General features: G+C 40.5%; 1 protein-coding gene across 4 annotated transcripts in view; it reads left to right on the top strand.

The window, feature by feature from the left end:
• Positions 1-27,280, top strand: part of sox2 (SRY-box transcription factor 2) — a 187,163-nt gene that overhangs the window by 76,282 nt on the left and 83,601 nt on the right. The window contains exon 1 of one of the 4 annotated variants that reach the window (XR_005697980.1): positions 14,806-15,254. The exons of 1 other annotated variant lie outside the window; for it this stretch is intronic. The gene's annotated coding sequence lies outside the window, so the exon portion shown is untranslated. Of the gene's footprint in view, positions 1-14,805; positions 15,255-27,280 lie in introns of those variants that run through there. 2 more of the 4 variants (XR_005697975.1, XR_005697978.1) reach the window with 2 other exon arrangements.

Raw genomic sequence — 27,280 nt, 5'->3', positions numbered from 1 at the left:
TGCAGACTGGGATTTTTAATCAATTTAAAGGTTCTTAAGCATACCTGAGACCAGAAGTTTTGGTCTAAGCTGACTGATAAATCTGCTTCCCACTTTGCAATAGGAAGGGATATTGATTCATCTAATTTAGAAAATGTTCTGTATATTTTAGATAATAATTTGGGGGATTTAAGAGTAAGGAAATGTGCCGCACTTGGTGGTGTTTGTAATTCAACTTGACTGAGGTTAAATTTCTTTTTTACTATGGATTTAATTTGTTGATATTCTAAAAATCTTTTCTTGTTGATCCCATATTGTGCAACTAGTCTGTCAAATGGAATAAATTCTGTTCCCTCTAATATATGTTCTAAGTATTTAATTCCTTTACAACTCCATTCTGGGAAATGGACAGCGCAGTTTTTAATAACAAACTGCTAGCCTTGGCTTTGTCTGCTTTCTTCTTCTACAGTAGCCTTCATGTGAGCTTGCTCTAGAGTAATCTACAGTGCCCACTATAGTGTCAGAGTAAAATGGCAACAAGCACATTAAGTAGCCTACATTTGCTGCACTGAAAGTACACATGCACATTCACGATACAAATGCAGATTAGTTGGGTTGCTGCAGTGACAGATTTTTTTTAATTTTTAAGGATATCTATAAAATGCTAAATCGTTTTAGAGGTTTGTTTATTTATCCATCCACTGTTGCGCCCTCTGTCTGGCAAGACTGATTCGAAATGTTCTTCAGAAACTGCACTGTAGTAACACCGCAGAGCTGAAAGCGTGGTCTCAAAGTGGCGTACTGTGCTTTAAGGCCCTCCAGTGGCTCTCTGGGCCAACATGGTGAACCACCTGTGGGTTCCTAAAATATACTTTCTTATCAGGGATCCTGTTTCCCTTTTTGAGAAACTAGTCGCAAATAAAAGCCTCTCCTTTTTGTTAGTGTGTTTCAAGGAAACGTATGTATGATGTATATTGTCGGGTTTGGTTTGTTTGATTTGGGTTGCTAGGATGTCTGGTCTGGGTGCAGTTGATTTGGTTGTCAGGCAGTGCCTTTGGACTGATGTGCTGTTAGAGACCATCACCTGGGACATGTGATAGCTTATCAAAGTCTGAGCAGCCCTTCGGCTACACACACACACACGCGCACACCTTTCACCTACCACTAGAAAAGGGTGTATTTAGTGTGTGTTCACTACGTGTCTTTGTGTGATAGTGTGTGTGTGTGTGTGTGTGTGTGTTTCTCTAGTCGTCAAGGGAACCCTGGTTGGAAAGACAGTTTGACGTCTCGCTTGGCATCATGGGATACGACTGTCACCTGACGATGCTGCCACCACGGAGATAACCTTCAGGGTGACAGTCGAGACAAAGACACACACACGCACACACACACACACACACACACACACACACACACACACACACACACACACACACACACACACACACACACACAAACACACACACACACACAAGAATGTATATGGACAAACACACACACAAACGGAGGCACATACATGCATGACTGCACAAATGTGTATAGCAGACTCCACCTGCTGAGCTAACCACAGTGGGACTGTTCCTAATTAGTGCTAATCAATATGTTGATTGATACTTTCTCTTGAAAGAAATTGTTCAACCTCCAACAAAGAGAGGGCACGGCAGCATCTTTTAATTCATTTCATAATCTGAATCAGGAGCACGATAAAAAAGGTTTCTATCATCCTGCAGCATCTCTTTGAATGAAGTCAGGACAGGATGATTTTAATGTGGAAACCCTGGAAAAATGATTTGTTTTGACATGGGAACATGTGACATTTTCAAATCTTATTTTTTCAGCTTTTGTAGTTTTACAGGGACTGTGTAAAACCACATATATAAGGTACCAGGGATTTTAAAAGCAATTTTTAAATTTGTTTGTTTTGGCATCAACTAGAGTATCAAGTATTTCAACTAGTATTGATACCAACCACTAAATTTCTAGTATTATGATGTTCCTACTGCGAAATACTGAGTATGAGTGTCTGGCACTGGAACATTGGCAGCATATTCTTTGGGTTCTGTGTGTTATTAAGTGGGGTTGTCATTTATCAGATTTGCTCCATCACATCCTGCAAATTCTCCACTGGATTGGGAGCTGTTGGGTTTGGAGGTCAGGCTGGTTGTTGTGTCCTTCTGACTGCCCCTGAATAGTTTTTGTGGTGTGTCCCAGAGATGAAAAAAATGAAGGTGATGTGTCAAAACCACTGTTGCTCTAATGGCCACAAGGGATTTAATCCCGTTATAATGCCCATGTTAAAATGTTACTGTATTAAAAAGCATGCTAATAGCCTAGTACATTGGACATTTTTGGGCAGTAAAGATAGCTTTCTCTTTTTTAACTCTGAGTAGGGTGATTTAAAATATCTGTTTTTAATTTAGATACTGGCTGGCTGGTTTCCTGTCTGGTGGGCCTCTGCTTCATTAATTTGGGTCATTAAATTCAATTGTTGTGTTTGTGTTGTTTGTGTTTTGGGGATACTTAAATTTAGTGCATTTTCTGCCGAATATTATGGCTTGCTGTTTGGTACAGAGGATCCAAGAAGTCTGTGCTTTACTGAGTAAAATTCTGTTTTTTTAGTCCATTACTAGTTCAAATAGATATGTGTATCTGTGAGTGTGTGTTTGCGTCACACACTTTATATTTGCATCTTGCTAACCAACTTAGCTAGCATTAGCTAACAACTTAGAGTGTCACCATTTCACCAAAATAAAAAATGGCCTAATAACCAGTGGGTTATATGACAGTGGCCAAGTTCTGTCTGTGGTTTCAGCCCATTGTCCTATTGGTAAGACAACTGTTGCCATGGATGAGGGGTATGCTTTGTCTGCTGTAATGTTTACGTGGGTGGCACGACTCAAAATAAGAACAACAACAAAATGATGAAGATGCGGGAAGTTTCCTAGCAATCTTATTAATGTTAGTATGGTTTTAATCTTGTAGTTCAATATTGAATTAAAGTATTAGTGCAGATAGAGACCAGAAAGATACTTTAAGATACTTCCTTGTTTCCCAAAGGGTCGCCACAGCGTGTGACCAGCATATTCACACACTGTGAATATGTGGGTATTTTATATTATTGTCATTGTCATGTGTTCAGACTCCTGCTGAGCTTTGTTGTTACTTTAGAAAATCAGCAATGAAACAACTTAAATATGGAAAGCGTTTGCATTACCCACTAAAGGTGCTTACAAAGTTAAATGGTAATAATGATCGTTATGATGAGCTGACTTGTCTTAAAATTCTTAAGCACGGGTCTGTGGTTTCCTGCATCCACTTTTTACACTGGTGTCAGCTCTTGGTTCTCCAATAATGGCCATGTTTTTGCTAACCTGTCTGTGTGGCTGAAGCCACTAGCAGCTGCCTGGGAAGAAGCAGGTTAACCACATCTTTGTGAGTGTATATGTGGATGCATGTGAACGTAAACGTTGCTACTGAGAGCAGTTAGCTGTTTCTTAGGCAATCCGACTGTTCATACTCTTTGTCCAATTGCAGTCTTTATAAAAAGGAGTTTGATCCTGAAAATGCAGATGCACGTCCCCTCAGACGGTGAGGGGCAGACTGATTCAGAGGCAAAAAAAAGTTGTTGTAAGAGTTTCAATTCGATTACACATGATCTTTGACTACCCTCTTGTTTTCTTATCACATCATATTAGACTTGCAGTATAATGTTTCCTCTTTCTTTTTTTTGTTCTGTCAAGCTGTGATGAATTTTCTTCTTGTCTCGTGTGTTTAGTTCCATCTGTCTGCGTATATTTCTGTCATGTGGATTTTCCCGTCACGCTGACAGGTTATCATCTGACCTTTTGTCCCAAACTCTGATAATTTCCCCTTTTCGCACCATTTGTGACAGAACAATCAGTACAGTAGGAGTTCTTTAATTGGCACAACTGGGTTTTTGAACAAGCAGCTTTTATTTCAGTATTACTGTGCCTGTGAGGAGCTGACTGACTTTTTCAACCAGCATTGTTTAATTGATGCTAAAAATTGACATTCTCACCCTCGAATTTGCATGAACTCTGTTTCACCGAATGATTTAGCAGATAATAAACATTATTAGTTAAATTTCTCACTATATTCATGTCAGATAACCGCAGAATCCTAAACAAAGCATCAATGCATTTGTTTGAATCTCTTACAGCTGCAGTCAATTCATTTTAAACAGTTAAAGTTTCATCAGGTGTTAATGTAACTGATTTATGCGCTGTTAATTTTAGCAGCTAGGATAATTAGAATTGTAAATGTGTTATTCTTTAGCTAACACACACGCACACACACACACACACACTCTCACACATGGGTTATTGTCCCGAGGGGCGAACAGAAGTCCTTAAACAGAAGGTTTAGGAAGCCCCGTCGTTTTCCTGCAGAGCTGCACTGTCATGTAGATGCACCCCAATGATCATCTCTCTCATTCAGCACGCTGTCTTTGTTTTAAGTCCCCGGCCTTTGTGTTCACATGTGCATATGTGTGTGTGCGTGTGTGTGAGAGAGAGAGAGTGAGTCAGTGTGGGTGAGTAAGTAGGTAAGTATCCCTCCCAGCATTTCCTGTCTTAGAAGCTCAGGCGGCGTTAACCAGGGTTAGCTGCAGCTTTAGCACCTGCTGTCACTGCTGCAGTCCCACTCACTTGTCCAGACACAATGCGTTTAGCTTGGAGATTTGTGCTAGTAATCTGTGTTAAGAGCATTAGCTTGGCCCTGGGTGGGGTAATAGATTGCTAGAAAGTAGCAGACAATAACCAGGAACTGCCATTAATTGAGTTGGTAAGACCAAGTAAAGCAAAGCCTGAGGTTTTCTGGATAAAACTCACGTAGGACAAGGAATGTTTGTCTAGGTGAAAAATTCATGAAACTTGGAGCCTGCGTTGTAAGTGAATGTCACGGTCCTAATCAGTGAAACAACGGAAGAAAGTGGACTTCATCAGCTTATCCAAAACCCCGGAAACAGAGGTCATTAACAGAGATTTTGATGACTGTGGTTTTTCTTTAATAATGTGGACATGTGTTACTCAAATGTGCGTTTCATCAGTTTTGACAATGATGTTTTTAGCTAGTTTGCATGTACTGCAAAAGCTGTACAGTTAAATAATCCCGTAATTATTCAGAGTGAATAACATCATCTACTCATCATAATATCATAACACTGTAATCATGATATATCTTCCTCTTCAGTTGACCACATATAGTGTGAAAAAGTATTTGCTCACTTTCTAATTCTAATTTTTTTGTGGCATATTTGGCATGCTTAAATGTTTCCGATTATCAAACAATTTTCAATATTAGAGAAAGACAACCTGAGTAAACAGTAAATGCAGTTTTAAATGGTGATTTTACTTTAGGGAAAAGCTATCCAAACCTACCCGACCCTGTATTAAAAAGTAATACCTCCCTTGTTAAATCATAAATGAACTGAGACTAACCACAGTTTTTGGAGAGCCGAGTTCATTTCCAGTAGCCAAACGCAGGTCTGATTATTGCCAGACCGGTTGAATCAAGAAATTACTTCAATAGAACCTGTCTGACAAAATAGGCTGAAAGATCTCAAAATGCAACACATCCTGCCACGATCTAAATAAAGTCAAGAACAGATGAGAAACAAAGTCACTGGCATCTATCAGTCTGGAAAGCGTTACAAAGCCATTTCTAAGGCTTTAGGCCTCCAGTGAACCAAGATGAGAACCATTACCCACAAAATGAGAAAACTTGAAACAGTGGTGAACCCTCCCAGGAGTGGACAGACTACCAAAATTACTCTAAGACTGCATCAATGAGTCCACAAAAGAACCTAGAACAAAACCTACAGAACTGCAGACCTCACTTGCCTGCAGTTGGTCAGAGTTCATGACACAACAATAAGAAAGAGACTGGGCACAAATAGCTTCCATTGAAGAATTCCAAGTGTTATTATTATTATTATTAGTGGCACAGTGGCAAACATTATAATTGGGTGGTGGTCTCATAAGCATTAAGGATTGTATTAAAATATTATCAGGGCTCGCAAAATTTCAAAATCCCTGGTAGCCCTTTGGGCAGGGACTCTTCAGTTTTTGGTAGCCCAAAATAAATTTAAGTAGCCCGAATAAAAAAGAGAGTGATTTGATTGATGTTTTGTTTCCTGTTTTGTTTCCGTTACAATATTATACATTAAAGTATAATATTGTAACGGAAACAAAACATTAATCAAAAAATTGTTGAAAAACAAATTACAACATTGTATAAAAATTACAATCATCAACTCAAATACTTGGTTCTAATTGAACAGAAATTTCTATGAACTTGTAAGAACTGTGTAGGACATGAATCAGTCTGTGTCAGATCCTGAATTTGAAATTTCCACTGAAGTCACGGGTAAGAGGCAAGTGGACCCAAGATCGAGGCCATTTGCTTTTTGAAGCTTGCAAAGACTGCTAAATTTTGCCAGTGGTAGTTCACTCTTTGCAACATAGTACGCTGTTCTAAACAGATTTTTCAGGTTTATTTTTAGTATGTTATTTGCAATTGGTGTTTGTTCTGGGAAAGATATTGCAGACTGAGCAATAATGCATTTCTAATGGGGGCCTTTCTTAAAATTACTGGTCCCAGTAACAAAGGCGCTTGTCGACTCAGAAATTGAGAGAAAACCAACAACACACCCGGCAGAACATTATGTTATTTACACGGGTGCACATAAGTGGTCCGCAGGTGCGCATTCACTGTCAAAATAAAAGACGCGCACCAGATAAGAAGTTGCAACGCGCATTTGCGTCCATATAAAAGGCAGTGTTTTTGTCCGCTAGAGTGGGATTTTCACGGCACATTCCGCACCACATCTCTGTGTGTTCATCATTTGTTTGAAGCCAGCTCACTTCCTGCAACCACTTTTCCGAGAATACGCGCTTCTTTTGTGGTTCGGACTCCTTCTGACATTTCTTTGGAGGTGGAGGAACACCAAAGTAGTTGGTTAAAGGAGCTTCTTCGACATCTTTAAGAGTTTTAAACAAATGTCTGTCCTCCTCCAGAAAATCTTATGTATGCAAACACGTGTTGCAACTTCTTATCTTGTGCGCTCTTTTTATTTTGGCAGCGAACGCGCACCTGTGGACCACTTATGTGCAGCCCTGGTTATTTAGCTTGTCATATTGCAGCCACAGAAATTCTTTTGTCCACGAAACCATAAAGCTGCACTTTCTTTTTGCCTTATAGTCTGATTTGTCATAACTTTTCTGTTTTGTGGTCACTTCTTCACCCTGACCTGTCTTATTTGGCTCAGCAGAACTAAAATATGTATCCTGCTGCTTTTACACACGCACTGACATAACGCTCAGCGATTATCTGCGCGATCAACCTCTCACATGTTTAAGCTTGCTGCGGGAGATTTCACTTGTCATGTTTGCATAGTAAGCTAACGATTAATAAGACGATGTCAGAGGAATTGGTGCGCAAATTATCATCACTCACCAATCAGTGCTGTCGCTCTCTATACACAGTTCACCTGATTGCAAATTGAAAGCAAAAAAACAAGCGCAAATTCAAAAGCGATTTCAATATGTCACATATTGACAGTGGCTCACCGATGCCAATGACATAATTACCCAGCTACATTTCCGAAAGAATGCAAAAGCACTGACATATATTTTTCATTCCTATAACAGCCCGACGGGCAGGGCAGAGATAGATTTTCGTAGCCCGACTGGAAAAATCGCTAGCCCCAGGACGTCGGGCTAGCGATTTTGCGAGCCCTGATTATAATCGTAGATGCTTATAATGGCATGGCCAAAGCTTTAAATATTGAAGGTGGGGCTGAGGAGTATGCTAAGAGGCATCGCACATACACCGCTCTGGCTGGTGAGCACTGGTCTTCAAACCTTCTGTTTGTTTGGGGCAGCCAATCTGAAGAAAGTAAGGGGTGGAAAGAGCTTAAATCGTAACTTCAGCCAGTGCAGGAACTGGGTGCCAAGCTGAGACCCAGTATAAGGTAAAGTAGGATCATTACAAACTGTGAGTCATGGAGAGCTACTCTAATAGTCCAAGAATAAAAACATGTAGTTGGAAATGAGGATAATTGGTCCCCTTTAATCCAAGTGCTTTTGTTGCCTAAATCAAGCTAAAAGGTAGAATAAAGGATCCAATGCTCTCAGTGTACCACAGCTATCTTCCTTTAAAATTTTCACAGTAACTATATAGTCTTTGATCAAACAAAAACTGGCACATTGAAGTAGACAATTTTCCCATCAAAGGTGAGCATTTGTTTGGCCTTGACTGTGGCCTTTCAGTAAATGGTATGTTAATTTCATCGGGTAAATGAAACTTTGTACACTCAGTGCAGTAGTGCAACCTTGAGTTGTTTTTATACATTTTTAAAAACACTTTATAACATACAGTGCAAGCTGTATGTGTTTGTAGGATGAATCATATTGTTCTTCCACTGATTAGCATCCGTCCTGCTCTAGTAAGAAATATTATGATCACTGGTCTTCTGCGGTCCATTGCTTTGACTGACATGCACACATACACAGACCTCTCGGCGGGTGCCAACAGCGGGACCAGGTAATGATGGCTATTTCAGTTTCTCTACTCCTGATGTTCACTGGCAGCGTCACACTGAGACAGATTATCTCCTCTCCTCTCCTTGGTTTGGTATCAGTTGTATGCCACTCAGCTCTATAGGATCCTCACATATACACAGAAGTATACACACACGCAGCAGCATAGACGAGTAGAGGACGCAGTGCAGGAAAAGAACAAACACAATTTTGGGGAAACTGGGCAGTGAACTTAAAAAAAGCAGAAAAAAGGGATAACGTAAAGAAAGTAAACACAACAAAAAAGATACAAAGATACAAAGCCAAATAAGCAAAAAAAAAAAAAAAGAGAGAGAGATATAAACTAACCGGCATCAGCTTGCAGCAAATCTCCACAAAGACAAATGAACTCTTTGGCTCAGTGAAGGAAAGAAGAAGCATCAGCAAAAGATGAGGTGCTGCGCCTTGGTAACTGAAAAGGTTGTCATAGAAACTTGTGGTGAGAGAGAAGCATCTGAGAGCATCTGTTGGTGTAGCAAACAAAAGTAAACTAAAGATGAAACTGATATCTTTTCTGACAGCTATAAATATCTCCTTATCGGGCTTGTACCTGAAAGGGTTCACTGCCCATTCAGATAAGAAAAAGAGTAACGAAAAAACAGCCTTGATACATAAATGCATGTGTACCATTTTATTTTTTTAATGCAATTTGTTTTAATCACCGTTAATTATACCCGAGGATGCTCTTTGTACTGTTACTCCTACTATAATAAAATACTATTTGACGTGAGGCTGACGGAGAAAGAGGGAACGAAAGAGGCTTTCCATGTTTCCCACTGAACTGGAGGAACTGCACCGTGTCTTGGTGTGTAAAAGACACAAGACTAATCACTCTCATTGTGGCCTATTTCCATGGTAACTCTGCACCCAGTGGTAATTTAGCCTCACTAGCTAAAGACACAGAGCGAGTCATTATCTTAGCGCCAGGCTAGGGCCCCCCATTTAAAGATTCACACCATGAATGAACAATTAGAGACCAGATTGCTGGCCCAAGTGGCGGCGAAAGGAGACCAGGCCAGTATGTGGTCACCCCTTTGGTTGTCTGTTCATCCATCCTTCCTGCTATCCAGCAAAGGTCTTGTTACTTCAACAGTATATGACACAAGCATTCATTTTCTCATCCTCCGAACGTCTGAGCTCAAGGACAAACAATCATCCTTGCTCAGAGTAGATAAGTGTAAACGGTGCAGACAATAATATATATAATACGTAGCGCAGAAGAAGAAGTAGAAAATGTGGCACCCATGGCCTGAGTGATAGAATAACTATGCATTCCTCTCTGGCCAATGCATTATGACATTCACCTTTTTACGTGGATTTAATTATTGAAGCGCTCCGTGCTGTAGGCTCTCTGCCTGGGAACACTGCTTTCATTAAAATGAATAAGACGGTAGCATTTACTTATTCATTGGTAAAGTGGTGTTCTCGTGAAAAATGTGCACGTGGTTGTTGAATCAAAAAAGTGTGGATGCTGAAAAGGAAGACTGCTGTTTGTATCTTGTGTTGACTGTGATCTTCTCCTAACCTCAGCCGAGCGCTTAAAAGCCCGAGTTTGCTTGAAGCTTGTTTGTGTAAAGTGTTGAGCAAACACGTCTGAGGGGTCACGGTGGCAGGACAACATGAATCATAGTAATGTGAATATCGCTGCAAAGGTTTCAAACTTACTCACATTTTCGAGCATCTTTATCTCCTCTCATCTACATATTTTTATGTGAAACAGAATATGCGAGGCTTGTTCGGCTGCCTGGGATTTAAATCAAGCCTTTCAGGTATGATTGAACTGCTGACAAGCAGATGTGGCTTAGCACCTCACCTGTGTGGTTAGAGCAGCAGGAGGATAATGCTTAAATTAAAAAGTTTTAGCTTTTGAAATCCAAGAACATTCTCCTAAATTGCTGTCAATTTGCTAGCAACCCATGTGTAAAGCTTGTTTTTAATACCTAGTTAGCAACTTTTATTTTATTGTTTTTAATTCTTCAACTATTTGGCAACCATCTTGGAAACACCTCTGAGCAGTTTTGGACATCCATCCATCCGCTTCCTCTTATCCTTTTCTTGGGGGTGGTGGAGACTACCCTAGCTGAGAGGTGGGGTACACCCTGGACAAGTCGCTAACACACAGGGACAGACAACCATTCGCACTCACAGCAATTTAGATTCAAATAACATATTCAATTAACAAAGTGCATGTCTTTGGACTGTGGGAGGAAGCCGGAGTACCCAGGGAGAATGCAGCACAGGGGAGAACACAGAAAGACTCTGCCCTGATGGTGGAATTGAACTCAGGACCTTCTTGCTGTGAGGCAACAGTGCTAACCACCGTGCCACCGTGCCGCCCCAGCTCTGGATAGCTCTGACCAAATTCTGAGTGAATGCAATGACAATCCAAACAGATCTAAAAATACTTTAGACATCTTCGACATTACAGAACTATCCAATAAACTCAGTATCACTGAATAGTATTCTAATATTATTCTAACACTGTGGGGTCAAATGTATAAGGCCCCAGTCACAAAGACTTAGAAACCAGTTGGAGACCAACTAGAAACCACAAGTCAGGAGGGAAAAAAAAATATATTCCCCAACTAGTTGGTGAGAGGTTGCTGGCAGTCGTTGGGAAACTGATTGCTAAAGACCGAGTCATACTCACTGAGTGGCAACCACCAGTCACCAGTGTTTATTCCCTGACCAGTTGGTGAGTGGTTGCAGGAAGTTGTTTACTGTCACTGAGAGAAATTGGCTGGTCGTTTTTGTTCTTCTTCTTCTTTTTCTGCTCTGAAATTTGGCACAGCAGATTACCTGCCTCCATCTCACCCTATCCCTATCCTCTTTTGTCACACCAACCCTCATCTTTAACCATGAACCTTCCTCTTTTCTTCCTCCATCTTCAACATCCTGAATACTAAATACGAGAAACCTGAATAGTGTCTGTGGCTGAGATGGAGATCAGTTCAGAAAAAACTAACATGGAAGGAAAGTGCAAAGTTTTGGGCACCGGTAGCTTGAATTAGATTTCAGATGAAGAATATCTTAAACACTTAGAACAAGGCTGTGGTCTGAATGCTGGCAATCAATTTACAGTTCACACTCCTCAACTAGACATACATTGTGAGAGCCATCCCAAACAACAGCACACACAAACCCTCACCAAGGTCAGTGTCTTATTCACATTGTACTGTGCTGTTTCTCTTTCAGCCTCTCTCTCTCTCTCACTGTCAGGCCTTTTGTGTGCCTCCTTCTAAAGAAGCTGTCAAGCTGCACTGTTTAAGGGCTCACACGAGGGACAAAAAGCATACTTTGTTTTGTTTTGTTTGCCTGCCGTAGTGTTGGGCTGAATGAGTGAGTGGAGTGGGAGAGGGAGAGAGTGAGAGTGAGGGAGAGGTACAGAGAAGGGAGTGAGAGCTGAGTGGGGGGTAACATGTAATTTACTGTTTGCCCCACTCTACTGTACATTGCTTTAGTTATGCTAATGCTACTCATTGTCAGGCTGAAGAGATAGCCATCAATCACCTGTCAATTGGTCAATTGGAAGAAAAGAGAGAGAAAGAAAGCGAGAGTGAGAGAGAGAGAGAGGGCCCCTGTCCCCTCCCTCCTCGTCCTCCTCTTCTTCTCCTTCTTCTCCTCTGCTACCTAGCGGACTTGGGGGTCCAGGGAAAGCCCGGCAGCTGGATCTGGATCTGGATTTGGAGTCCAGGTGGAGAGCAGGAGGAAGACCTGTGACAGCGCCATGAGAAAAATAAACATTTAAAAAATACATTTGAGAATCTGTTTTCAGGTCTTTGCATTTAGTCGTCTGCGTGACAAAAAGTCCTCCGAGTCTTTGTTTTCCTGTTGTTGTTGACATCTGAAGGCTTTTTTTAAAAAGCGTCTAATTCTAATGTGACACCTCCAGAAACTTGCAGTGCCACTCACAGTCGTCAGCCGCTGTCAGCAGAAGACAAACCCTTTATTATGCTAGCTAATGTTAGCGCTAAGATAAGCTAACGGGCCCATTAGTGCCAGTTCATTTAGCTCGTTAGCCGGAGCCTCGGGGCTGATGACATTCATTACATATCATTAGTGCACAATTAACATGTCTCACTCTGACACCGTTGCTCCCAGTGTTACATGACACTTTTAATCATGTTTTATGAAATGTTTCCGCCGGCGTGACTTGATTTATGAGTTTTACATGACATGGCATTCATTACATTAACCAGCTGTAATCATAAATGCTTGTTCAGACTGATTCCATGCTCAGAGTTGGAATCCAGCAGCTGTCCTTGTGGCTGAAAATTGGGCAGTGCTTTATTTTTTAAAAAATGTCCTCTTTCATTCTCACACTTCAGTACCTCCTTGCTGTTCGTCTTTAAGGAATGCAGTTAAAATTCTCTGCAGCGTTCCACTGTGTCAAGGTAAAAAAATTTAAAGCTGGCCCGGCTCTCACCGTTGGAAGATATTTATAACCCAGTTATGTTGTGATTAGTTGGACTGAAGACCCAGAGATTCTAGCTCGAGTGTGTCTCCCACATGTGGATTTTTAAAAGGGTGTTATGTCTATTAAAGGGCTGCTCTCTGATCAGATTCAGGTCACTTGTTGCTGGGAGCACCACCTGGTTTCTTTAAAACTATTGATTATTTGGGATGGTAAGTTGCACTAGAATAAAAGTCTGGGTTCTTTGATGTTTGCAGGTTTAAACCACTGAAATAGCCTTTTATTCATCAACTGTGAGGCCATAGACTGGATGTAAAAAATGGACATGTACTTAAAGCAAATTTTATGCCCAGAGTCATTGCTGTAATTTCATTACAGGCAAATTTTCCATGTAATCTTATTACGTAAGTACATGCGAAATGTTAAATTCAAAGGATTCTACTTAAATGACATTTACCTGATTTTTTAATGAGGAATTATTATCATTTTATATACTTCATTTGCATTTTTTTCTCCAAATTATCGCTTCATTTTCATTGAGGATTAAAAATAATTTATTTGAGTGCAGTGATTGTGACCCATTAGTAAGAGAAGTCCAAAGTCCAGTGGCCAGTCATACAGCATATCCTGCTTTATCCTACTTTTCATTTTCATGTGAACCATAAATCATGATATGAATACAATTTTGTGTTAAATAAGATATAAAAGTAGCAAATGATAGAGAGATGTAAAAAAACATAGTGGCCCTGTTTTTAAGTCAGAAGTCTACATTAAAGTTAGATTTCACTTTAATTCATATGAAAATGGTGTTTGTTACTATAATGCTGAAAGTTCGGCCAAGTTTGCAGAATTTGCAGAGTGGATAGATACTGTTTTTTAACATGAGGTGTGCTGTATTGTTTTATTTTATTGATGAAATTAACCCATTTTGGTCCTTTGTGAGGCACTTAAACAGCAGGATTGTGTTGTGACCATACAATTCCACTGAGAGTTGACTGTATTGACTGTATTTTAGGTAGAAATCTTACTCGGGTTTAAATTAGGTGGTTGCTTAACAGATCTCTAAATGTTTTGTGTCAGTTTCATTAAAAAACAACAATCTTTACTGTTTTAAATTCGTTTGTAGTACAGTTGTCATCACATTGCTTCAGTTAGTTCCTGTGCAAGAAAACCTTGAGAAATCTTATATATTATACAAAGATCTAAGAATGCTCAAGACAGTCCGACACCACCCACACACACAGACACACACACGCTCACACAAACAGTATACTCTTTTTTTCTTCCTATCACACTCATCCACCCACTGATCCACACTCAGACAGAGACAGAGCGAGCAGTATTGATTTTGCTGTCTCCAGGCTGTTGAGAGTGTGTACACTTGCGTGAGTGTGTGTGTGTGTGTATAAAAGGGATTAAGGCCTCGCTCAGCTGAGATACCATCAGCCATCAGCCCTGCTAGTCCGCTTCGGGCTTTCCCGGCTGCCGCATTGTCTATTCTGCTCCGCTATGTGAAAAATGTTGAATATCAACAATGGCTTTCAGTGGTGTATTGTTGAGTTTTTGTATGAACTAATCTTGCCTCAGTGAAAGAGACCTAGGGCTTGGACAAAACGTCTAGAGCCACAGCATTCCTAGCTGGCTCTCCCCTTGAACACTGAGCAGAAGGCTGGGGCTCAGGGAGGCAGAGTGGAGGGGAAGGCAGGCTGGAGGAGAGGCAGGGAGAGGGAGAGCTGAGGCCGGGGTACGAGCTCCAAGGCTGGGGGGGATAAGGGGATGGCAAGCCAGGGGATGCTGGGTGGAGGGAGGCGGGGGAGAAAGTGAGAAGGCGGGAGGGCAGGGGATGCAGCCCAGCCCCAGCTAAGGTGAGAAAAGGTAAGGCAGTGGTGACTGATAACAGGCCGCACTGAATGCTAGTAGAATTAGGTGACCAGGTAGGGAAGATGGAGTGTTAGTGAAGAAATAAATGACTTGTCACAGAAATAGTGCAGGTCATAGTGTAGGAGGACATTTAATCTGCAGAAGTGTGAAGCCTGTTAGGAGGCTAGGCTGGAGGATGGAGCGAAAAAAGAGAAACAAGACGCTTGCAACAAGACCAAAAGAAAAAAAAAAGGAGAGCCAGAAAATCAGTATTAGAGTTTTGTGAGTGTGGAGTCTCCTTTCCTTTCCCTGCCATGGATGTAATGCTGGTTTGGATTACATCCAATCAGATGAGAGGACTGTGGCCCTTGTCATAATGACAAGCATGACATCATGGCAAGGTAAGCTGACTGAAAAGATCGGGCTGGATGATTTACTGACTCCCTGATTCCCTGTTACCGGCTGGCTGAGCGATGCGGAGTTGTACGATTGGCTGTGCGAATATCTTCATATCCTTTCTCCTTCTTTTTTTTGTCTTCTTCCTCTTTCTCTCTCACTCTTATTAAAAGCTGGCTATGCCATGAGAGAGCCCAGGTGCGGGTGCAGATGTAGAGGGAGTGAGGAATAAGTGTCTCTAAAGCAGGCCTTCCTGGCTGTGCTAGTGTTTTCATGCAGGTTTATCTGGTAGCAAAACGCTGGCGCTGCTGTGTGTGTCTCTGTGTGTTGCCATCTCTCTCGGCATGCATCCTTCCTGTCCTGCTGTGTCTGAGGGTCCCCCTGCGGGGAGAGGAAGACAGCTAGACGTGGGTTGCAGGAAATGGTTATTTTTTTCTGTTTTTTGGCTCTGTTTGGAGCTGTGTGTGTTCATTTCAGAGTTGTGGTAGAGTAACATTATAGTGAATTATCAGCTGAACACAGCAGCTGTACAGAAGTCCTGCAGGCATTCTCTCAAGCAGCTGACCAGGACTTCCATACATGTCTCAAGAGCAGATACCTTGCTAAAGGGCACTGCAGAAGATTGTGTCCCAGTTCTTTTCTGCTCTGTTAGTGTTTTTTGCAGTTAGTTTAAGATTATGAGTATTCTTGTGTACTAACATTTGTTATGCTGTTACCATAAAGCTGTCATTTTTACGGTAACTCACCGCAATCTCAAAACCTACTTAAATTGTGGATTTTAGGCTGCAGCGACCATATGCACTTTTCCTGCTCACATTTGACCAAAGGTCAAAGCTCAAAGGTGAAAAGTCTCTCCTGCTCTTGTCTTTATCCTCTAACTTGAAACCTGCATTTCTGTGCACGTTAAGATGTATTACACAATGCACACAAGCATGAAGAAGATATGAGAAGTTGTAAAAAAAAGTTCAATTTTTCTCATTTTTCTGTCATTTCCTTTCAGAGAGATAAATGCATCCAGCAGAGCTGTAGTTTTCTCTTTTGTAGTGAATCGCAAGTAGGCTCTGAAATTATTCTCAACAGCCTGGTGTGTAGCACCGTGGAGTCTGCAGGGGTCAACTTGGTGTGCCTGTGTGTCTGTGTGTGTGCACGTGTGCCTCTTTGGGGTCACTGCCACAGAAACTTGGAAGTGAGAGATGGTTGGCTTAACCCCTCACCCCCAATACATACATAGAGTCTCTCTCTCTCTCTCTCTCTCTCTCTCTCTCTCTCTCTCTCTCTCTCTCTCACACACACACACACACACACACGGATATGTGAACATTGGTGCAGTCTAATCGCTGGCCTCTGGTGATTTGTCCTCTCAGCTTGAAGCCATGTCATTCCTCCCAGCTCTCCTCACAATTACAGCCCTGAACTGAACTAGAAAATCTGCTCCAATCTAGCAATTAGTCCTGAGGCCACTGACTGTGTGTGTGTCTGTCTGTGTGTGTGTGTGTCTTGAAGACCGAGCAGGATCACTGAAGTTGACGACAGGCCAAATAGCGATTCTTTTTATTTGAGTCGGAGACATGTGTGGGCAAGTTAATATTCCTACCTTTTCTTGTAATTGTTGTAAACAAATCGGTGCAAGATGATTGTTGGGCTCACACCAATGACAGTATTCCTCAAAATTAAGACCGCTTTCATTCCCGAGACCCTTTTAAAAGATGCTGCTGCAAGTTATTAGTCACCTTCTTTGTGTCTCTGCCTGCTGCGAAATTAAGCAACTTTTAATTTGAGCTCCATTTGTACTCAATGAACTGATCCACCTTCACAATGTGTGCCTCTAAAGCGCCACAGAGTGTTTTGTCACAGGACGTTAAAAGATACATTAGCATGACCCGTTGGGTTGTGAAAGAAGGTGTTGCGACTTGACTCGGTGTACTTTTCGGGAAGATTTTGAAACTTTTCCATCTTTGAAAATCTCTTTTCCACCTTTTAGATTGCCTTTAATACCCTCTTCAGATTTTCTTCATACAAAGAAATTGCTCCAAAGAAATGTGCAGTGCAGAGACTGCTGCTCTTTTTATGAGTTTATCTTCATTGGTAATTGTTTTAATTTTCCAACTGCATTATGGTGGCGTTCAAATGGGGCCTTTTAAACCGTCTGCCCTCTGGGTGCACACTACAGAAAAACACAATCTTCTACAGTTCCTCACATGCTATTTTGGATATGAAAAGTATTTTTATTTTCACATACTTTGTCATTAAAATAGCCTAGAGCTTGTACGGTACTCTGACCTCACAGAGACATGTAGTGACCATGTTGTAAGTGTCTGAACCGAATGAGAGATGGCCTCGGGTTCATAGGGGTAAAGCATGGAGCTGGAAAGTCCTTATAAGAGTAGCAAATCTGAATGAAAGTGGGAGTGTGTGAGGTGGAATGAGAAGAGGAAGTGGGCAAAGGAGGAGAGGAGGAGGCTGCGGTCAGAGAGGGATGTGGTGCGGGGGAAGGAGGTGGGGATGGAAAGGTTTTCATTGCCAGGGGGGCAGGCAGGCCTGACTGCTCAGCAACAGAGATGCTTAGTGCCGCCTGGCTTCCTCCTAAAGACTCGGCCTCCTTTCCCCCCAACCCACCACCCCCTTCTGTCCATCTCGCTCCTGTGTCCCCTCTTTCTGCTCTGCCACCACTTTTCCCATCACTTCCCTCTCTCCTCCTTTTGTACCTTCTCTCCTTCACCCTCCAGTTGCTCCTGCTCGGTCTCTTTTTCTTCCTCCATTTCTCTCACTTCCTTAGTTTCTCTCCCGCCCCCCCACCTACCCCACTCCACGTCTGGGCCATTACAGACACTCAGCAATGGGCTGAGGAGGGGTGGGGGTGGTTGTGGCGGTTGGATGGAGAGATTGAGGGGGGCACAAAAGGCCTGAGATGCAGCGGCCCGACGAGAGTGGCTGGCTTTGAAAAGAAGCCGGGCAGCTTCTTAATGCAGCGAGTGGACGGACAGACTCGGGCAGACAGACAGAGCGGACTCAGCCCTTTATTCCCGTCCTTTAGTTGATGCCTGTTTTCGGCCAAAAAAGCACATCATCTGCTGTGTGCCCTTCCCTCTGCGCCTGATGTTTTATCAAACACATTAAGATGAGATGGAGGGATAGGAGGGAGGGAGGAGGAAACGAGGGTAATATAGCTGAAGGCCAGCCACTTAAGAGGCTGACAGAGAAAAACTTTTTTTCCGCTCCCTGAAGCAGAGGAGAGGCGCACGCACGTGTATGGGATAGAAGTGCGTGCGTTCGCTTCTTTTAGAGGTCGCTCCTCTTTTCTTGTACATTAAGACATTACGCATTAGTGTCTGTGTGTTTTTAGGGTTAATGCTGAGGAGGAAAATATTGACAGTGCAGCACAGTAAGAGAGCTGAAAGCGCTGCTCGATGTTTTTCTTTTTTTAATTTGTTCCAAAAACAGCTTTTGAAGATGGAGCTTAACTGACAGACCAACTGCAGTAAAATGCTAACATAATCAAACATATCTTGGTATGACGTTGGTGATGGGGTTTTTCAGTCAGAAACCTAAAGCTTTTCACTTTTTTTTCTTGCTGTTAAGAGATCAATGAACAATAAATACAAAATAAATACAAACGCACAACTCTTTGAGACACTTATCTTTGTGACACACTATCAAACCAGAACAACAGTTTTGTTTAAAAGGCTTCGGTAGTAAACAGATGAGCTGAATGGATTTAGTGTCCAGGTTCCATCTTTTATCAACCTAATTCTTCAACCAATTATGGAGGTTTGTATTCGGCAGTATTATTTCACTGAGATGGGAGGGGTCCTCAAATGATATTTTCTGCCTGCATTTATTTACTTGCGTTGGCTGTCTCTTTGTTGTGGGTGGTGTAGGAGTGTTATTATGGATTTGGCTCTAAGAGCTTAGCTGCTCCGTGATTCTGATATCAGCTGGACTTTGATCAAATGCAACGAGCTTGAAATCCACTTTAATCGGCACTGCTGTGTTGGTTTAGCAACAAGGAGACTTCACAGCAACATTTCTGAGGAGCTGAGGAATAAATGCACGCTTGTTGACACTTGTTTGAGCTCAAAACTTTAAGCTAAGTCGCACTAAAGACACATTTTGATGATCACGGTTGTAATCTGGATGCAAGGGCTAGGATGACAAGCAGTAAGTAAGTGAATCATATATTTTTCCTTGCAGTTTGGCTTTCATGATGAAGTTATTTTGTTTGGGTTCTATCAGTCAAAGTGACTGCCTATTAATTAAGTCAGAGTTGGGCTGCTGCAGTTTTTCTGGTATTTAACTTATATGAAACTCCATCAACATTTTGGTATGGTCAGGTTTTTTTAAAACGTTTATTTAATAGAAAGAAAGAATGTTGTACTCATAACCATACATTGTGTGTAATTGTGTGTGTCATTCAACAACTGATGCAGTCACGTGTAATTGTAATTAATCTGTTAGAAATGCATAAGAATAAGCACGGGTCTGTGGAAGCTGCTTTATTGCTCCGCCATATTTGAATACCGTGACTGGAAAGGACATCTCCCTTTTTACTAGTTTTAGATATGTAGCAAGACACCGGCTACATAGGTGGAGGAGAAGAGAATTCATAGGCATTAATGTGCCGTGGAGGGACATTTTAATCTGCGTCTGCACCTTCAGACTCGAAATATGAAGAATAATATCTAAGTTTTATCATCTAATAAGAGGTGTCCTTCAACAAAGAAGTGAAAACACGAAGGAAAGACGCAACGCCACCGACATCTCAATAAAATGTCGCCCTTCTTTCATGCTCATTTATTCCTGATATTGCGACAGTTATTCTCTGTCAGCAGATGACGTGTGACCCTCCTGTCTCCGGACAATGAACTGGGTAAGCAGCTAAGTTAGCTTTTTGAAAGCTATCGTTAGGCTTCAGTGTCTGACAAATCACATTTTCCCTATGATAAACAATTTGAATAAATGAGTTTATTCACTAAGTGTCACTTCAAAGAAGGTTTCACTACATTAGCTAACAGCAGCTAACAGAGTCTAACAGCGACGTTTATCAAAGGAAAAGTTTATCCTAACAGTTCACTTCAGTATCACTGTCGTCAGACAAAAGTGAACTTCAGTGACTCACTGACTTGTATTGGATTCCTTTTGCAACGTTTTTTTCCTCCAGAGTAAATAGGCATGCATGCTCCTCAGCATTCACCATGTCGACAGCAGAGGTAAACAGTGAACTGACAGTCTACCCAGACAGAAAAAGACCCGAAGGTGGGTCCAGTCCAGAGTCAATTTGCAATCTGAGTAGACTCACCACAGATGGAACAGTGGCCAGATATTTTGATGTGATTTGGGGGTAAAAACATAAAATGCCACATAGTATTCTGTTGAAACGTTTTTTTATTCCACATTTATTTATAATTTATTATTGTTAAGTGTTGATGTGATTCAAATATGTTTTTAAATGTATTTCAGTTCAATACAATTCAATTTTATTTATACAGCACCAAATCACAACAACAGCTGCCCCAAGGCACTTTATATTGTAAGGTAGACCCTACAATAATACATAATAATACATTGGGAAAACCCAACAATCATATGACCACCTATGAGCAAGCACTTTGGCGACAGTGGGAAGGAAAAACTCCCTTTTAACAGGAAGAAACCTCCGTCAGAACCATGCTCAGGGAGGGGCGGCCATCTGCTGGGTGAGAGAAGGAAGACAGGATATATAGTGCGTTTCTTACACAATCAGTAGTAGAAACATGCTGGCTGGCAGTCTAAATCTAATGTTTTCTCTCTTTTGGCTGACTAAAAATGTTTGGCCCACGGCAGCCACAGTAGCTAGGGTTATGCACATAAATTGGGAGGATAGGAAAAGAGAACTCATTTGACTGAAGTCTACAATCTACGGACTTCTTCTGAAAATATCACACACTATAACTTTAAAATTTCCCATTTGTTTTTGTTTTCACTACAAGACACCCAAAGAATGAGTCGTGAATTACTATACAAAATTAATATGTATACTTAATCATGGGAGCCATTCCTGAATTAAAGAAACGGGTTGGTTTCTTTGACCTTTGGACCCTGAATTCATTGTCTACCCACTCAACATTTGTGGCACTTGAACTGACACTGACCTTCAATTTAACTGACGTCAGTGGGATGTCAGTGGGATCTGTGACCTGTATTGACAAGTGTGTTGTATTCACTTCTTGAAGCTCCCTGTTGGAAGAATACCTACGCAAGTCAAACATCATAATTGATCTTTGGAACAACATGCTGTAAAACCGTATTCCAACCTGAAGTGTCCTGGAAATTGCTGAAAAATAAATTTGTTCATACTTGATTTGATACTTTTTGGTATGAAATTACTATCTTATGCACCTTATGAACATGCACATTAGTTTGGTCAGTGTTGGGTTAAAAAAAGCACATCGTGATATCATAACAAAGAAAGAAAAAAAAGGCTTTGGGGAACACCCATAATCCATTTTTAAAAAGTTATACCTTTTGAGTGGGCTCTCCTACACTCTAAAAATATTCGTGGTGTTTGTCGGTAGAACTTAATAAAAAAGCATTTTTCTGCTTAAAAAAAAGTAAGTTGTCTACATGTACATGTTTCAGTGAGTTGACTAATCAATGTTAAAGTCAGTGCAACACAAAAATTAAAAAACAGCTCCTTAAATGTTTGAGTATGTTGAACAAAATACTTTTGTAATCAATCAACAACAGAAAATATTAAGTTTGTGTAACATGTAAAAATGAGTTTCAACATCCTTCCTGTTTCCCATACACTGGACCATAACAAAAAAGCAATTACAACTGCCATAAATAACAGAAGAAGAAACAGAAAAAAAATCAGAGTTTGGCAACACCACCTGGTAAGTTCCTTATTTTATTGTCTTTTATTAATATATACTGGCTATATAAGTTTACTATGCAAAATATATTCGTCACGCTACAAAGAATTTGTATTAATGCAATTCAGCATTATAAAATTAATTTTAAAAATTAGATATCTGGTCATTTTAGCCAGCTAATACAGTGCTTAATATTGTTTTTCCCTATATCTGTGTAGATTTTTATTTTTTATTTTTTTTAGTCTGAAAATGGCAGCTACATGCTGTGAATTGGCTGTGTCTCTCCGTGTGTTATGCTAGTTGTTATGCTACAAAAGAAAAAGGGATGTATTTTTTTCTGTTGTTATTTAAATATGTCACTCTGGTCGTTACTTTGGTTAGACATAGGTGTGTGTGAGACCATGCAGAAAGCAGAGGGCAACCCCGTAGCATATGTTCGTATCGTGCGCAACAGTTTCTGGATTCTTGTGGCCTCGTGGGAGAAGAGGTGTGTTTGCCCTAGACTGTGTTCGGTGAGTTAACTAAGCGCTGAATTCTAAATAGATGAATTACAAGTTATATTCCTACACTTTAAAATGTCATCTTTAAACAACTGAAATTTGATGGTTTTAATCGTAATTTAGCAGAGTAGAGTTGTTGTTTTTCAAGTTTAGCTAGCCGTTTCTTTTAGCTAGCAAACGTTCCTCACAAATAAAAGAGCACACTTACAATTAAAATTTGTCACTTGTCAAGGTACATTTGGTTAGCTGATAGACCATGCCGACAGCAGAGCATGTTCAATTTGAACCCGTATATGTTCAAATTAACCGGTCAGTAGCTGCCTGCATTTTTATCATGGTGTCAGAGTAAATTCGTGTTTCCACGAGATGGTCTCGGGTGAGGTAACTAATTACTGACAGAGTAAAATGTGGTGAATTTATCCCTGACTAAAAGTATTTTTATCAATCGTGTTGATGTTCTAAGCTTGACTGCGAACTCTGCCTGAGGTTAAAGTTGGTTGACCTAGCCTAGCAACAAAACAAAAAAAAACCCCAATATTGTGTGTGTGTGTGTGTGTGTGTGCATACGTCTTCCATTTGCTTTCTGTAAATGTAAGCATAATGTAAAGTGTGGGATTGTGGCATAACCACAGTTGTATTTAAACAGTTAAAAAGAAATTTCTCTTACAGATTTGGATTTGACACCTTATTGCAAGTTTAAACTGCAGTCTGTAGATGTACATTTTAAATTTTAATTTTGTTCAGTCTTTATGATTCATCTTTTAAGTGTTGCATTGTAGTGTTTTAGAGAAGGTTTTATACTTAAAATAGCTTGTTAACTCAAAAGCTTCAATAATTCTTTGCATTACAAAAGGTTGCAGTAAATTTCAAAATGCATTGGACTTGCAAAATTTGCAAATATGAAACATCAAGAAGGAATGAGCTCTTAAAGCATTACAGGCTTAGACATAGCCATGGTGGACTGTTTATGCCTTGCCTATACTGGGATTGTTACTGCTCATTTAAGACATGGAGTAGCCTCCGAAGCCATTTATCAAGAAGCCATTCATCCTCTGATACAGTGACATGTTCAGAGGTCTTATCTTTCAAATGTGAATATAAAAGTGAATATTTTAAGCATATTGGGCACCATTTAAAAAAACTGGAAACTGTTGCTTGTATTTTTGAAAACTGTAACTTCAAAACAAATGTTCATGGAACATATGCTTCTCATAGGAACCGAAAACACACTCCCTACTGATTGGATGACTTCAAGCCTGAGCTGATACAGAGGTGTGTCAGCCGTTTGAATGCAGGAGATGATCCTCTTGAGGAACATAATGAAAATCCATTGTGTGAAGATGTAGAAAATGCAGAGGATGAAGAAATTGGTGAATTGAATTTTCAAGTGCGTATGTCTGCAGGTTTTGTCTTGGAGAACGGTCCCAAATCCAAGTAAGTGATGTTCGAAGTGGAGCATTTAGTCAAAGAACAGTACAAGAACACAGGGTACATGTTGACACTGTAAAAGGAGATAAAAATGAGTCGCACTGTTATGGAGTAAAAAAAAACTGCCCACTGACCGAAAACCTAAAACATTTTGATGTTTTATCTGGCTATCCACCGGATTTGCTACATGATCTCTTTGAAGGTATTGTACCTTTGGAGTTAGCACTTTGCCTTAGTACCTTAATCAAGGGAAAGTGTTTTACTCTAGAGGAGCTCAACAAATCAATTAAACAGTTTCCATACAGATGGGCTGATAAAACTGATGCACCACAACCAGTTCCATTGAATTTTGCAACAAAAAAAACAGTTGGAGGGAATGCGCATGAAAACTGGGCTTTGCTTCACCTTCTCCCCCTTATAGTTGGGGAAAGAATACCAGAGAGTGAACCAGCATGGCTGCTGCTTCTCAACCTTAAGGATATAGTTGAACTTGTCCTTTCACCTGTTCATACAGATTCAACAATTTGTTTTCTTGACAGCAAGATTTTTGAGCATCGGCAAAGATTTCAGGAAGTTTTCTCACAGGAAAGACTGATACCAAAACATCATTTCCTAGAGCACTATCCACAACTCATAAAAGCTTTTGGTCCACTTGTTTTTCTGTGGACTATGCGTTTTGAAGCCAAGCACAGCTTTTTTAAGCGTGTGGTGAGGCATACCCACTGTTTTTGAAACATTCTGTTGTCTTTATCAGTGAAGCATCAGTTAAGGATTGCCTACCATCTACATGGAAATCAAACAGCTCAGCCGTGTTTACAGGCAACAAAACTATTAACTGTGAATTTGACTGTGCTAAGAGAAGACATTAGGAAAGCAGTGGAAAATAAGTTCCCTGGGGAGACAAAGCTGCTTTGTCTTCCTTGTTTTAGTTTTTCACTATAGCTCAAATGGTAATTTTGTGGATAGTAATGTTCAATCAATAATTAGACATTTAGTAGTACAACTACCTTGCTCTGCCTCAAGTCTGTTGCTCTGCCTCAAGTCTCAAATTCTGTTTTGTTTTTTGTTTTCCTTTTTTATGTAGGTATCTCAATGTCTCATCCTGCTAAACTTCGGATCATACTCAAAGACCATAACATTCGAAAACTGGACTTACCAAACGGAATCCCTGGAACAGTGGAGGAACTTGAATCTATTGGGCAGGGATAGCTCAGTAGGTAGCGTGGTGGCCCCATGATCAGAAGGTCAGGGGTTCGATTCCCCTGAACAGCTACCCTGAGGTACCCCTGAGCAAGGTACCGTCCTTACACACTGCTCCCCGGGTGCCCAATGGCTGCCCACTGCTTCACTGAGTGAATGGGTTAAATGCAGAGAGGAATTTCCCCACGGGGATCAATAAAGTACACTTTCTTTCTTTCTTCTATTGTGAAAGACACTTTTGAGGTTGATGGAAAGTTTACTTTGCACTATAAGGATGCTGACTTTGGAGAAGAATATTTTTCTCTGACATCAACAGGTGATATCAAGGACAAGAACACACTCAAGGTGGTTCAGATTATTGAACCCCCCACAGTTACTCTGACATTTAGTGATGTAGACAGTTCCTTTATATCTGCATCAGAGACCTTGGTCAATGCTTCAGCAATGTCAGAGACTTCCAGTGTGTCCTGTGGCACCAGTTGCTCATCTAGATCTCAGGATACAGTAATTCTTTCCTCACCTGAACACCTTAGGAGCATTGTTGGCTATCTTTTATTGAAGAGTGAATAAGTGAAAATCGGAGGTGGACAGTAAAAATTTGCTAAAATGCACATCACTCAAAACATGTTTTTTTTGTTGTTGTTGTTGTTGTTGTTGTTTTTTGGGTTGTCCAAGTCAAAATTACAGTGATATACTTGTAACTTAATGGGTAACTGAGCTTCGAGAGAAAAAATAAAACTTCAGAAATCAGAAAGGGTTTTATTGCCAAATGTTGAGCAGGTTTACAACATTAGGAAATTGCTGCGGTACTTAGTGCAAAACATACTGTCAGATAACGCTGACCTCCTCATAAGTGTGTTAAAAGGCCAGTAATATAACTTTTGGTCACATTGTTGCAAACTGAGGTTGGTAAATTTAAATAGGTACTTTTCATGTAAGGTAACTTGAGAATACATTAATGTAAGTATTGGTCATGTTGCAGATAACCTGAGGAGACTAACCTGAGTTAATAATTTGGAGTGTTACAAGTATCTTGATCAAATGCACAATAAATGTTTATGAGGAAGACAAGTTACAGAAACACATTAAAGAGGGTGAATATGAGCTTTTATTGCAAGACTTGTCCACAGGTACTTTTGCACATATCTTACATCTAACAATTATAGTTTAATCCTTAGAACACAACTCAACAAAAACAGTTTGAAATAGTCTCTAAATTTTGGTTACATTTACTTTTACTCACCTTATCCTACTGCTAGCAAAGGGTGCATTTAAAGCAGGCCAGTGTGTAACAGTTTAAATTGAAGTTACAAAGATGAAATCTTGAATTCTTTTAAAAACATATTTAAAATCAATATTTGGCACAACACAAGTCACATAAATGTAACAGTTTTGACTTTTCACTTAATTTCACCTAATAAACTGTAAGTTTAAGTTTTGTTTTGATTTTTTTATTCTCCAGAGTTCAGTGGAAATGAAGAGAGAGGTCGCAATCCGTTGCCTGATGGTGTATCTGAAAGAGAAAGAAGAGGATCTCTTCAGAGAACAGCTGGTAGGTGAATCTCACATTCTTTTGTGTTTCATTTTTAAATGGCACATAAAATACTGACATGTTTCCATTTAACCTACCTACTTGCCAGGATGGTGAAGAACAGTTCCCAGAAGAAGTGGTAAAGATTGTAGTCACCAGACGTGCAGCAGTGTCTCTCCCAGCCGCCGCTAAAATTGTGACTGATGGAACAGCAGTCCTGGAAGACCTTGATGTGCCCAGAGCATGTGCTTTAATGATGGGGCTTATATACGCTCTCAATCTGAGCTACCCAAAACAAGTAAAGAACACTCTAGAGGTATTCCAGAAGGTATTTCTGGAACTTGATGGGCTTAAAGCCAGTCCACGGGTAATGTCTCTTAAGTGCAAACTTCTGTCGTGAAACGAATGTGAATTGGAATTGGAGTGTAGCATTCTGATATGCCTCTTGTGTATGCAGTCCACTCATGTAGGACTGTATGCAGTCCTACATGAGTGTAGTTTTGAGAGAAGTTCGTATTACA

This window comes from Simochromis diagramma, unplaced genomic scaffold (genome assembly GCF_900408965.1).
Source record: "Simochromis diagramma unplaced genomic scaffold, fSimDia1.1 OVJJ01000553.1, whole genome shotgun sequence".
In the NCBI taxonomy this organism is placed as follows: Eukaryota; Metazoa; Chordata; class Actinopteri; order Cichliformes; family Cichlidae; genus Simochromis; species Simochromis diagramma.
This window is presented reverse-complemented; position numbering and strand designations above follow the sequence as displayed.